Consider the following 14139-nt stretch of genomic DNA (forward strand, 5'->3'; position numbering starts at 1 on the left):
TCAACCCCCTTCCGTGCTGGCAAGGGAATTCTGGGAATTGAAGTCCAGACAGCTTACGTTGCCGGGGTTGAGAAACACTGATGTAGACTCACTCATGCAGCATTAAATCCTTTCACTTGATCCAAGAATTTACACTTAGTTGCACAAAGAGCTGTTTACACAGCAGGGACTCACCAGGGTGTACTTTTCGGAAAGTGCGTAGAACACGGCAGTGTAAGATTAGATCTCAGTGCAACTTAAGGCTGCCTTTTGGAGCTTTCCAACTTGGTGCCAACACGCCCTTGAATTCCCTTTTCCCTGGCATGCCCGCGCACAGCTGTGAAATTCTCCGAGGCGGCCTGATGTAAGAGCCAACTACAGAAAGACGGGGGAGATTTTTCAGAAGGGTTTCGGCCTCTCCAAAAACCAGCAGAGCACAGGACCTTACGTGCTTGAGGCCACTGCCTCGAGAGTCTGGCCTTCGAGTCCCAGAATTCCCCTGCCAGCATGGCCACTGCTGAGAATTCCGGGTTTTAAAGTCGACACATCTTGAGAAGGACTACAGTTTATTGACTGGAACGGCGGGGTTCACACAGCCCATTAAGTTTACAGAAAAACACTCGAGGGTTTAGTTTAGGGTTTCCCAACAACTTCCAGGTGGGTGGATTCCAACTCCCAGAATTCTCTTCAAGGGCTGTGCTGGTAGTGGAATTCTGGGATTTGAAGTCCGCATTGATGGAAATGGCCACGGTTGGGAAACCCTGGTTGAGCAGGGCACATGGGCCCACCCAATGGCTGGCAGAGATTTTCAAAGAGTTCAGACAACATCTCCTTGGACTTCCATGGAGGTTCAGCTTGGGTCCTTCTCTACGCACAGATGACGTTCCACCCAGCCCACTCTTCCCGATTCTGATGCTCAAACGATCCGTCGGGACTCCATCTCCCAGAATCCCCAGCCAGGATAATAAAAACAGCCCCGGACAGCAGAAGGCTGGGCCGACGGCGTGCGATTCCTGCTGCTTTCCTTCGCGAGTCAACAGCCAGGTTTGCACCCAGCGCTACAGTCTGGTCATACATCCTTGAGCTAACCATAAGACCACAGATCTGTACACATCAAGCACAGGGAACATGCTTCAGCCAAGCGCAACCTGAGCTTTTAGCTGGAGCCTGTTCCAAACCTGCTCTCCTCCTTCCTGAAATTCGACTGGAGGGGCACCGTGAGCTCGCCTCTTAAGCAGGCAGCTGTGCCCAAGACACACCAATGCAATGACGCAGTCACAAAAGCCAGCCGCACTCCTTATGTACAAGGAGCATGCCGAGTCATCGTGATCCATGCGTCCTTTCCAAGGGCAGCATTTTTACAGTTCAGCTGGGAGAGGAGACAGGGGTGGTTCAGGACAGGCTGCGGGGGGCAAGGAAGGTCAGTCGGCTTCCCAGCATTAAATCCGTCCCAAGTCCAGGACTTTTTTTCTTTTTTTAAGAGCGGGATGCAGGGCGACTCTCTCCTGGGGTTATCAGTTCAGCTGATAAGAGGAAGACGAGGGACACCGAGAGGCAGGAGGAATCTGGCGTGATTTATTTCGGCAAAGACAACGTTCAGCAGGCCAGAGAGAGGCCACGATGGGCAAGGATCCGATAACTTGGTTTAAGCAAAAATTCTGCACCCAGAAATTATTTTCCACCCCCGGGCTGTTCTGGAAGGACCGGGAAGAAAGAAACTGAACTGAGACTCAGTGGCCACGTGACCCCAACTGTGGCTAATTTCCATCCCTTTCCCCCTTATGAAGATCATTAATTTGCGGTTCCATTACGCCGTTAATCCTCTTTTTGCCTGTACTGTACGCTGCTTCTCCTGTTCCATTAATTGGATCAACAAAAGCCAACCAATTTAAAAGCCTCCGTTTCTCTAGAAGCCAGCCTCCCTATGTTCAGGCTGCAAGATTTTTGTCGGGGCAGCAAAAACTCCCATTTGGGGGGGGGGGGGCTGCGGCGGGAAGGCAAAGGCAGCCATGAAGGAAGGGAAGCTCTCTGAGGGGCTCCCCACCCGCCCCACGGATCGGAGCGCCGGCAAGGATGGTGCAGGAGGCAGGAGGGAAGAAACAGGGAAAGCGTTTCCAGGCCCGGAGGCTTTCGCTCACCTATTCTCCGATTTTCTCAGACGCGCGTTCTGGAATGCAGAAGCGCCGCACGTTCTAAAATCCAGCGATTGTGACATTCAGGACGGGACTTTTTCCCAGACCGCAAGGGACGGCCTTTTTCACTTTTTTAATGCCCTCTGCACAGGGTTGAGGAGCAACCTAAACCACGGGAAAGTCCTCAGCATCGATCTCCCCCTTTTTCCCCCGTCCTTCCCCAATTTCCACCCATCTGTCAAAAGATTTTTGGAAACCAACGATACGTTCCTTCAAAAGATATTGAATTAGCAGTGTCTATACCAGTGTTTCTGAACCTCAGCAACTTTAAGAGGTGTGGATTTCAACTCCCAGAATTCCCCAGCCAGCATGGCTGGCTGGGGAATTCTGGGAGTTGAAGTCCACACCTCTTAAAGTTGCTGAGGTTCAGAAACACTGGTCTATATTAAAGGCTGCAAGAATTCTATATGCTTTTTACTGAGAACAATCTTTAAACCTCTCCTCGGAAGACTGGCTAGCTATATTTGGGAGGCCTAGAATAACTGAAAAGGCAAATCTGCTGTAGAATTTAGTTCTACGTGAAAACCATTCTTAAGAGTACAACCGGACGCGTGGAATTGTGCCACATCCGAAATTTGGGTTTTAGAGTTTAAGGCGGTGGATCATTTACAGCGTTCTTTTAACGTATCCTTCACCCTCGACGGTCTTTGGCAAAAAAAAATTTTTTTAAATACAAAAGAAGAATTTTTAAGCTATTGGGAAGCCAACACATGGCCAACAACAGAGATGCCTTTTGTGGGCCCCCATTCCAGATCAGGTTCCCTGGTCAAAAGGGGAGGGAGTTGTCAAAATCAAGACCTGGCTGGTATCCCCGAGGATCCCAAAACGACATCCTCAGCGATGCAAGTTTCCACAGAGGGCAAGTTAACACAGGAGTCTCAAAAGTAGGAATGTCACTAGCCCAGGCCACCAACACAAACCAGTCATGCAAGTATTTCGACCGCCACCTCATGTTGCCTTTGGTCCAGCCCTTGAAGACAGTCCAGAGCAGTGTTTTCCAACACTGGCAACTTTAGATGGATGGGGGATTCTGAGAGTTGATGTCCTCCCATCTGAAAGTTGGGGAAATCTGGGAATTGATATCCTCCCATTGGGGAGTTCTAGGAGTTGATGTCCACCCATCTGAAAGTTGGGGAGTTTGGAGAGTTGATGTCCTCCCATCTAAAAGGTGCCAAGGTTGAGAAACACTGGCCCAGAGGTTAAAACAACTAGCCAGATGATCAGAGAACGCCTATAACACCTTCACCATCTCTCAAGCCATCCCAAGTCCTTGGGCTAACCTTTGCCAAGAACATCAAGATCCTCCAAAAATGCCACGATTCAAATGTCCCCCTTTACGAGACTTGGCAGATGGCAACCTGGGGGAAAAGGTTTTTTTGAGAACTACACCCTCCCATTACCCCTAGGGAATTTTGCTCGTTTGTTATAGATGCAGTATCAAATACATTTGTTTTGAAATGGAGTATTTCTCCTCCCGTGCTGTGATTCCATCTTCCTCGAAGGGATGTTTTCGCGGAGCCCAACGCACACACGTAGAGATGTACGAGAAGAACACAAGCCACTTCCCCCTTGCAATGTTTTACCTCTGCTAGGTGTTAATAGTAGTCAGTAATTAAGAAGAGAAGCTGAGATTTTTTTGCTCCAAGCAAAGCTAAATGCAGCGTTTAATTTTCCCGCACCTTCCGACAGCACCGAGATGTCTAATATGGCTCCTTGGCGCAGACACAGCTTCTCATAGAGCTAAGTGGTAATAATTTATGACTCACATAATTCTTTACAAAGGGTAAAAAAATATTCTTGGTGTTGCTCCTCTCCTCCTTTATGGCACAGTCACACAAAACAGAGCAAGTTTTCCCGCCGTCACATCCTCGGATTGGACCCAGCGAGGTCTCTGGGAAAAGTGGACTTGTCATGAATGACATCTGGAGCACAACCGGTTGGGGAAGACCAGGCTTAAGCCCTAATCCTGCTGCTTTCAGAACAGCACCACAGAGTATTGCACCGGGGGGGTTATTCCAGAAAGTGTAATTGGTTCATTAAAGTCAATGTTTTAATGGACGTAGGGCCCCTCTGCTCTCAAACACACATAGGGTCATCCCAAGGATTGTCTTAGGTGGACAGAAGAGGGTGAAGGAAAAATTCTGCAACTTGGGGACAGGAAACCTGCTTGGGAATTTCAGATATCACCAGCTACCAGAGAGCCAGAGGCCAGAAGGTGGTGATCCAAAGCTACAGAGGCTACAGAGGTTGATGGGCCACCATCTGCTGAATTGTGTTGGATTCAACAAACCACATCTGTAGGATCTGTGCACTGCATTCAGCCCAAAGCCACACTATTTGCTTAGTGCAGTGTTTCTCAACCTTGGCAACTTGAAGATACGTGGACTTCAACTCCCAGGATTCCCCAGCCAGCCATGCTGGCTGGGGAATCCTGGGAGTTGAAGTCCACGTATCTTCAAGTTGCCAAGGTTGAGAAACACTGGCTTAGTAGGTGACAGAATCACAGACCAGGTTGTTCATCTGGGGCTTGCTGCAACATGTGAACCTTGCCACGGTGGCTTGCAAACTATGGTTCATGGCTTAGTAAGATGAGGGCCGAGGAGGCCAACTGTGGCTTGCTCAACAAACCAGGATGAACAAAACCGGGCCAAAGTAGCCATCAGCATTTCCAGAAAGCTAGAAAACCACCGTCTTGGATAGGAAAGGAAAGACAGGCCTTTTGTAAGAAGGGGAAACCCCACCCAAGGCTCCACCATCAAACTGAAGGACACACGGCCCACCCCACCCATCTCACATCACCGGGGAGGCACCCTCTTCTCCCAGCGAACGGCTCGCTCGCAGCTTTCTGGTTTCAGAGAAAGAAGGATGACGTACCGAAGCGGTCATTCCCGGGGCCACCAGCCCCTCTCGAAAACGACGCTGGCCTTCTCTCCGCTTCGCTATCTGCACTTCAGCGATCTGTGCTGGAGTTCAAGGTTGCTGGCCGGGGATGGATCCTGAGCCGGGAGGCATTCCCCAAACGCCATGGAAGCAGCTTTCCTGAAAGAGAGACGTGGCGGAGTTTGGAGGGTGTGCGTTTTCAAAACCCATGCTCAGCAGAAGTATAAAAACCCAACAGCAGGGTAGATCTGATCTCCTAATGATTTGTCATGGTGTGTTTTGGAGACAGGGTCCCCCGATTAGGCTCTGAACAACCCAGGGTAGCCCTGACGAAGACCCCAGGGGGATCAGTCCAGGGGTTATAAAAGGCCTGCATGTTCCACTAACCATGATTCACCTTCTTTTTTTCAATAAGCCATCTTTGGCTCAGTTCATTCCACCTGCTAAGCCATAAAGCCGGGTTTGCAAAACATGATGGTTGGATCTGCACACAGGCAGAGACAAAAGTGAAGAAAAGCACATTACGGCTTAGCCCGGCGCACTGTCATTCGTTGCAGAAAAGTCTGGACAGCCCTATCAACAGGTGATATGATGAACAGCCTTGCATTCTGAGCTTGACCCGCTCTAAAAAATGGCTTCTTTTCGGGGTCCTTGTGCAGCATAAAGGCAACCCCCCTTTTCTGCCCTTGGACCAAGAGGCATTCAGGTATACTGGTTCTGAACATGGAGTTCCAGAGGCAGCCATCACAAAATCATGAGCTTCTAATGGATTTTTCTTCCACAATTTGGAAAATCGAATCAGCCTCAGCGATCACCATGTCGCAGCCAGATCACCCTCACATTGTATTATTGTTCCTTTACTAATTTATTTTATGTAACTTTATTGTATTTTATGCCTATTTTTCAGTTTTATTAATAATTATAAGTTTGTGTATTTTTATGGTAATGTTCTCTGGCCAAAAGGCTGTAATAAAGGCTTTGATTTGATCTGAAAGTCATCCAAACCAGAGGCTACAAAAACATATCCCAGCCACCAACTCCAATAATCAAACCCATATTCTACCCTTGGGTTCTCTTCTGAGCCAATTTTATCTGGTGAAATAAATGAAATACTGGAACAAACTGTTTTTTTCCTTTTCTTTTCTTGCCCCCCTATTTTAATGAATATGTTTTACTGAATGTTCTTTTTTTCTGTCATTTATTTCTGTTTTTACAATGCTTGGAGATATTTTGGCATGGAAAGAGGCAAATACCATTAAACACATAATAAATACATCAACCCTCTTATTGTGCTGGACTGTGAATTCTGGGAATGGGAATCCAACAGGTCAGGAACACATATCTTCTCCACACACCATCTCCATCAACCAGAAGGAAACTGGTAGCATTTTTTCTGACTCACCAATTTTATTAAAAGGCAGGAGGTTTCTGATGCATCTGATGAAGTGATCTGCAGCTCACGAAAGCGTCTGCCTTTTATTAAAGTCGGTTAGTTGGAAAAGGGGCTGGCAGACTGATTTTTTCGCCCCGCGAGACAAACGTGGTCTCCGATCAAAACCGTCTCTGTGCAATTCTGCAAAATAACGCACCCAGCTTCTCACTCCTAAACAACATGATCAAAAACATCCTTTTGCCATTCAATTCCTCTCTCCCAACACCTTAAACAGCTGCCCCTTCTCCAGCTGCCAAACAAAGGAACACACCCAGATGCAAAACAGGAGCAAGATGTTTTTAAAGTTCCCTGAATCTCCTGTCTCGTCCTTCTGCACCAGGAGAAACCCTGTTTTTCCTCCATCCTTGTCTCATGGACATCTTGGCATTGTTCCTGGAATGACAACGCTCAGCTATGTTCCTTTTCCTCCCCCCTCAACTCCAGGGAGAGCATCACCCCAGATGAACCATCGGAAGGGATACACGCACACTGGCACACGCGCGCACGCGTGCACACACAGTTCCAGGCTAGAATCGAGCAAGGGCACCAGCACAACAGAGCCACAAGTCTAGGGCGTCTCCTGAAACCAAGACTTTGAAATAAAAACAATTACGGGTTAGGCTTTGGCCACAAAATTCCCAGTTAGTCACCCAGTTGTCTGGTTCTTTCCCCCCTTGCCTTAAAACCTTCCCACGCCCACATTTCTGCCCCAGCCGGCCAGCCCCGGTTTCCTTCAGACGTTCCATCTCTCCTGCTCCACCCAGTTTCACCCATCCAGGAGTCTCAGTTACCCCCCCCCATGCTTCCAGGCCTGGACCCAACTTGCCCCCCCCCCAGCTTTTAGCTGAGCCATCTTTGAGTTTTCTTTCCATCTCTGCCTTCTTTTGCCACCTCACCCCCCCTCTACTCCCACGGCAGGGACTAGTAACATGCCCAGTCCTTGATCCTCCTGCCTGCCAGGCAACCCCCCCCCCCGCCCTCTTCAGCTGCCCCAGGGCTCTTTGCCCCTCCACCCCCAAATTCCTCCCTAAAAGCGCATCCTCTCTGCAAACTTTTAGGCCTCTGCCCACACCTTCCTTGCCACGTCCAAAAGCAGAGCACGGGGCCCCTTGGCTGGCGGGCAACCCGAGGCTGCCCCACCTGTCCAGCTTTCTCGCCACCGCCTCGGAAAGACCCCCCCCCCATGCGAAGCAGCCAAGGCCCCCCTGCTCGCTTTGGGATTTCCCTTCCCAACCCCCGTCCCCGAACTGACCCTCTGGGGCATTTTTCTTTCTGGGCCTGCCTTGAACCCCCCCCCGTCTGAGGCACCCCGAAGGGCAGCGCTCTGGCACGCAAGGCCGGGGGGGGAGGCTCTTCCCAGCCCCGCTTTGCCAGCAGCCCCGACTCCGCTGCCCAGAAGAGCGCAGCCCCCCCACCCCACCCCACCCCACCCCACCCCCGCCCACCTCGGGGCCGCGGCCAGCTGGGCCAAGGGGGCTGAAAGCCCCCCCTCCAGCGCCCCCCGCGCCCGCCTTCCCGGCTCACCTTCCCGGCGGGCCCCCTCCCCGCCTGGCCCCCAGAGCCGCTCTGTGCCGGCCCCGAAGCAGCGGGGACAGCTCCGTCCTTCGGCCGGCCTCCTCGCCCGGCATCAAACCGGCCAGGTCGCTAGTCCTCTTGAGGTCTCCCTCTGCCGCGGGGCTGCGCTCAGTCCCGGCTGGCCCCTGCACGCCCAGCCGCCCGGCAGGTCCACGCGAAGCCACGCGTCTGGGCGGCGGGGGGGGAAGACGCCTCCCCCCGGCGCCGAAGAGGCGAAGTTACTAGTCTTCAGGGGTCCGGAGCCTCCCCGCCCGCACCCCTCCCTCTCCGGAGCCTGAGGGGGCAAAGAGGCGGGTCTGCGCGTGCGGAACTCCCCTCCCCTCCCTCCCCCCTCGCCCCCAGCCCCATATCTCACTGAGCCACTGAGCCAAGTTCCTAGTCCTCCAGGTTTCCACATCTGACCCTCCCCCACCGGGGTTGCTGCTGGTCCTGTCTGGGGGGGCTCCTCGCCCCCTCCCCACTGCCCTTCCCCCCGCACCCACCTGGTGGCGCCTCCAGCGGCGGAGCCCCGGCTTTTGTCCGCCCCTCCGTCCCTCCTTGCACCACTCCGCGCCGCCCCACCCCGGAACTGACCTCACCCAGCCGGCCCGGGCATCCCCCGCGGCGGCGGTGGCAGCGGCGGCAGCGGCGGCGGCGGCGGCCGACGAAGATCGCGCGCGGCCGCCGCTAGACGGCGCCATCTTGGCGGCTCTGGGCGGGGTTTCGGCGCTGCGCAGCCGCCGGGCGGCGAGGCGGGCGCGGCCCTGTTGGAAAAGGGCGCGCGAGGCAGGGCGGGGGCGGGGCAGGGATGGCGGCGGCCGCCATCTTTGGGGCGGGGTGAGGCTCGCGTCGCGGCCATGTTGGGTGAGGGCGCCGGTCCCCTGCTGGAGCTGAGAGTGCGAAATCCTTAATAGAATCCGGGGGGGGGGTCTTTCTGCAGAGGGGGCAAAATGCAATCAGCCCAGCTGATGCATATTAATACAATCATCTAATGCAGTGCTTCAACCTTGGCAGCTGGAAGATGGGAGGACTTCAACTCCCAGAATTCCCCAGCCAGCCAGGCTGGCTGGGGAATTCTGGGAGTTGAAGTCCACCCATCTTCCAGCTGCCAAGGTTGAGAAACACTGCTCTAATGACTGACAGGGACTATGCCAGGATTTAACCCCTATGCACATAGGGGTTTAAATTAATTCAAATGGATTTTCCCCCTCCTTTCCCTTCATTTTATTATTTCAGTGCAATGTAGTGACTAAAGACTAATTAACATAAATAATAAACATCTTATTATACGGATATGCTAACCATGATTATTCAAAGAATGTAATGCATAATAGGGATTCAAATGGATTAAGGTGGGTTTATTTTTTAGTTTGGGGGGCAAGGTCACCCCTAAACTATCATGAGCAGAAATAATAAAAAAGCCTATTCTTTGAACAATTAATGCTAAGGATATGCATTATGCCAAGTTAATAATACATAATTGGGATTAAAATGAATCAAAATGGATTTTCCCCTTGCTTTTGTTTATTGTTTAGTAAAATGCAATGTGGTGAGCAGAAAGAATAAAAATGCCCATTATTGTAATGACAGAGAGAATATACAGTGATTATATAAATTCATACATACAGTAATAGGGATTTAAATGTATTTTTCCCTTTTTATTTATTTTTCAGTAAAGTGTAATGTAATGACTAAAGTATAGTGAGCAGGAATAATAACATGCATATTAGTTTAATGATATACAGTGATTATACCAAGTAAATAATCCATAATAGGGATTAAAATGGATTTTCCCCTTCCTTTTCATTTGCTGCTTTTTTTAGTTCGGTGCAATGTAGCAACTAAAACAATATGCCCAACTAATAAAAAAGCATATCGAAATAATGATGTGGTGAATATACGGTGATTATACCAAGTAAATAACACATAATAGGGATTAAAATGAATTAAAATGGATTTTTCCCTTCCTTTTCATTTGCTGCTTTTTTAGTTGGGTGCAACATAGCGACTAAAACATAAATACACACAACTAATAAAAAGGCATATCAGTATAATGATGTGGTAAATATACGGTGATTATACCAAAAAATTAGTGATTCGAAAGAACTACAACGGAAGAAAAAAATGGATCCATTTAATATTAATTAATTGGGAACGCGGTCCTTTAACAGTTTATTAAATCTAGTCCATAGAGATACGTACATATTTCAACAAGACAGTGTCCTTTTTACTATCTTATTAACTAAGTGATATGCTTTGGTGACATGTGACAACCGCAGTATAATAAATACAAAAATAATAATGCACAGTTATATAATAATGTAAATATGCAGTGATCATGCAGTGAGAAAATGAATTAGTACATTACAGTGATTCAAGTGAGCTAATCCAGGAGGAAAAAGAGGGATCCATAAAATATTAATTACTATAGACCTGGCTTAGTCCATTAATAACTATGTTTTTATAGGGCACAGTCCTTTTTAAAAGGAGCGCCCAGTGAGGATTTGGACGGGAGGCCATTAGGAAATCTCATCTCAAGACTAGACAAGGAAGCTAAGAAAAATAATCCCGGGTGAAATTGCCAAGAAAACAACAGAGAAGTCTCCACGGTGGCACCAGGACTCAAAATTTTATTTGGCCACAGCCAGTGGCAATTTCGAAAAAGGCTAAGCGGCGTCAGGCCTGATTAATATTTGGATGGGAGACCTCAAGGAGATCCCAGTGTTGCAGGCAAGATGGAGAAATAAAAAAAAACCCCAGAAGCCCTCACAAATCGCTTTTGCGTTTGGACAGACCTGGTTGACAAAGTGAATTATGCACATTTGATATCTAAATTTTGTCCGCTCCTCACACCTCCGTTTCTCCCTTCTCCCAGAGCCTGTTTTTAACACCCAGGTATTCCACGTGCTCTCCCGTTGCAGCTAGCTGCCAACATTTCTGCGGACTTCTAATCTTGGTTGCGTTTGCTGTATTTTAAACCAGAGTGAAATTCCCAGGAAGCCTGGCTGAGCGCGATGAGTAACACATATTTTCGCAGGGCGAGAAACTCCTACTAACGGTGACTCTGTTTAGTAACCGGGTTTTGCAATGCGGAGAGCTGATACCCAAACCGATGAAGACTTACTTCCTCAACACGAAGCCAAGGTAGATGGGTAAAACCTGGTTTACCGTTGAGAAGGTCCCAAACGATGAACTGTTTTTGCTTTCTTGGGGTTCTCCGTGGGAAAACAGCTCCAAATAAATCTTTATTCAAGAGTACATAAGATATTCTCATTTTCCAGATTATTTACTTCTGTCCTGGACCGTGAAAAGGTCTTCCTCAAGACAAGCTCAGACTCATCCACGTGTTTTTGATGGTTAAATTCTGAGTCAAAAGCCCCAATTCTCTTTATTCTGAATGAGAGATGTGTTTCGATCGATCATCAATCGATCGATTATGTACAGTACCATCAAGCCAGTGTTGACTCTTAGCAACCACAGAACTAGAACTTCTCCTGAATGAACATTTCAGTTCTTCGTTCAATATTTTCAACATCTGCATGCTGTGCAAATCTCCAAAAAGCAAGGCCGTGCTGAATCTTAACAAATCTTCGAAACTGACTTCATTCAGGAAGAAACGCATTGAAAAGATTATTTTTAATCACCAGCACTTTGTAGCAATTGCTTTGGGATAAGATATATGCCTTTTTATTTTATTTTTTTTAAATGCAGTGGATCAGTGTCTCTGCAGGTCTATTAATATTTTACTGTCTGGAAATTTTGCCTACCAGTTTCCTGGAATGAAGTGATAAAGTTCCTTGCCGTAAAAATTCTGCATTAATTGCTTTGTCGCGACCTTGTATAAATTAGACCAATAACTTATTTGTTCTTGGAGGATTTGAACCATTGTCTTTCAAACTTGGCAACTTTAAGATGTGTGGACTTCAGCTCCCAGAATTCCCCAGCCAGCATGCTGGCTGGGGAATTCTGGGAGCTGAAGTCCACACATCTTAAAGTTGCCAAGTTTGAAAAACATTGATTTAAACATTTGATTTGGGACATAAATCCTATGCTTTAACGGTACTTCTTTATATCATGAATCCTTGCTGTGGGATTTTGAGATGTTCCATGTACAGGTTCCCCAAAAGGCATATTTTTATATTTCCTTCTCAAGCTACATTACAAATCTCCAGCTTCAGCTGCAAAACTGAACCTAATTTTACAGAATTGATTAATTTGTATTTTTGTTTCGGCACACTGGAACAATACCGTTTTGAAAATAAAACACAGCCATTTGATAAACCAAGTCCTGCGAAAATGTCAGAATTGGTAATATTTGTTCATCTTACAATACATACAACACGTTTTCTTCATCTTTCCCTCCTATATATTTATATAGATCCAGCCCAAAACTTAATACACAGGCCAGTAAAATCAGTTGAATGGACACTCATTTAGCAAACTTTTGATGGGACAGACAATGTATGAGTTTTGATTCTCTCCAAAAATAAGAGATAAAATTGTCATTTTTTCTGAGCCTTCTCCACAAAGGCACGTAATTGACATCAGTAGTGTCAATTTCCCTAAGCAAGTGATGAAATTGATGCAAATTATGTCAGTTACACCAAGTACTGTATGTAAATTCAAATTTAAAGACATTCAGCTTTCCCAACACCCCCCCCCCCACCATTGTCTGTTAAATCAAGGTTTTAGTTCAAAGGTTTCCTTAAGTTTACTTCATTCTGTAACCACGGAAAGAGAGTCTTTTACACCCCAATTCTAGGAAAGGATTCAGGGGCCACATTCCAATGTTGGTGGCCCCAAAGCTAAAATGGGTAGGAGCCCCCTTAGACATTGCTGAAATCAACCCAAACGTAAGTTGCCTACACATTTCCTCTGCAGGTCCAGTCAGGAGTAAGTGTGAGCACCAGGCTGGTTGGAAAAAGTGTCTGTGCCCTGTTAAAACTAGACTTGGTGTGTTTTACACAAGTGTAAGATTGCATTCTGGAGTTTATACAGTAATAATTATACATATCAGCCTGTTCTTCTGAACGACTGGGTTTTTTCCAGACGAATACAAAATAACTGAAGCATTTTAATGCAGCCCTCGTCAATTCTAATTTTTTAATGATTAAACAAACCCTGGAATGTATAAACCCAACCACTGTGGTTTTTCAAACCATGGTATGTGGGTCAGGGTTACACACAGACTTCACCCAATCGGCTGTGTAAACTGATCTCTGCTGTTGCATTATTCCTGTTTTATATACCTCTTTCCATGCACATGATGGATTATTCTCCAATATATTATGGATGATACAAGGAATAAATTATCCAGGTCGAAGTTCTTTGTTCACTTCAGTTCCACCCATTTAGTCTTCTTTTAAAAAGCAATAAACAGTCCATAAAGCCACTGTTTCAAAATTGTTTTCTAGAAATAGAAAAGGACACGCTAATAGCTCAGCGCACACAATACCGCAACTTTAATTTAGGGAGATGTTTGTTTTATTGGCCCCTAAATAGCAACCTAATTTCCAAGTTAGGTTTGAATCAGATTCCGGCGAAAAGTGGATTTCGTGGGTGATTCACTCAGCGGCATCGTTTGCATTGCCCAACGTTGACCCGGCGGGAAAAAAAGCTAAAATATTAATAAAGGAGAATTGAAAGGCATTCCTTGTAATTTCATCAGAGCAGAAACAGAAGCTCGAGGTGGCCCAGGATTTTGCTAACTCCAGGTTTTAGAACGCATATTTGCAAGGAAGCCTGCAGCGCTCAGGGAGTTCACATGTGTTGCAATCCTAAATACACTGATTTTGAAATAAATACCACTGTTTGTGTCTTTTTCCACCCTTCTGAGTCACTCAGCACACCTAAGAGGAAAGGGAGACTCTGATTTAATTCAGCCATCCATGAGAGAGAAGATCGTTCTCTAAATCTTGCAAAGTTTGAAAGCAACTCCCGTTGTAAGTAGAAGATATTTTGAACAATCATAGCAGGTGCGTTTTTGTAGAGGGGAGTAATTCCCAATCTCTCATGTATTTTTATGCTGATTTTTAGTGAGGTATTATTATAATTTTAAATTCCTGCAGAGGTAGCAGCGGCTGGCAGGCTATGTTTGGCTCA

At 47.3% G+C, this 14139-nt stretch overlaps 1 protein-coding gene across 4 annotated transcripts in view; it reads right to left on the reverse strand.

The window, feature by feature from the left end:
• The window catches only part of LRRC8A (leucine rich repeat containing 8 VRAC subunit A), a 30859-nt gene extending 22095 nt beyond the window's left edge, over positions 1-8764 (reverse strand). The window contains exons 1-2 of one of the 4 annotated variants that reach the window (XM_088147138.1): positions 8632-8764; positions 5046-5210 (exon numbers count right to left, since the gene is read on the reverse strand). The gene's annotated coding sequence lies outside the window, so the exon portion shown is untranslated. Of the gene's footprint in view, positions 1-5045; positions 5211-6453; positions 7201-8007; positions 8286-8540 lie in introns of those variants that run through there. The other 3 variants (XM_088147137.1, XM_088147139.1, XM_088147140.1) reach the window with 3 other exon arrangements.
• Between the last annotated feature and the right edge of the window lie 5375 nt (positions 8765-14139).

This window comes from Python bivittatus, unplaced genomic scaffold (genome assembly GCF_059951505.1).
Source record: "Python bivittatus isolate LINGU-HERP-01145 unplaced genomic scaffold, Pbiv_v1 ctg000160_np1212, whole genome shotgun sequence".
NCBI classification, from domain to species: domain Eukaryota; kingdom Metazoa; phylum Chordata; class Lepidosauria; order Squamata; family Pythonidae; genus Python; species Python bivittatus.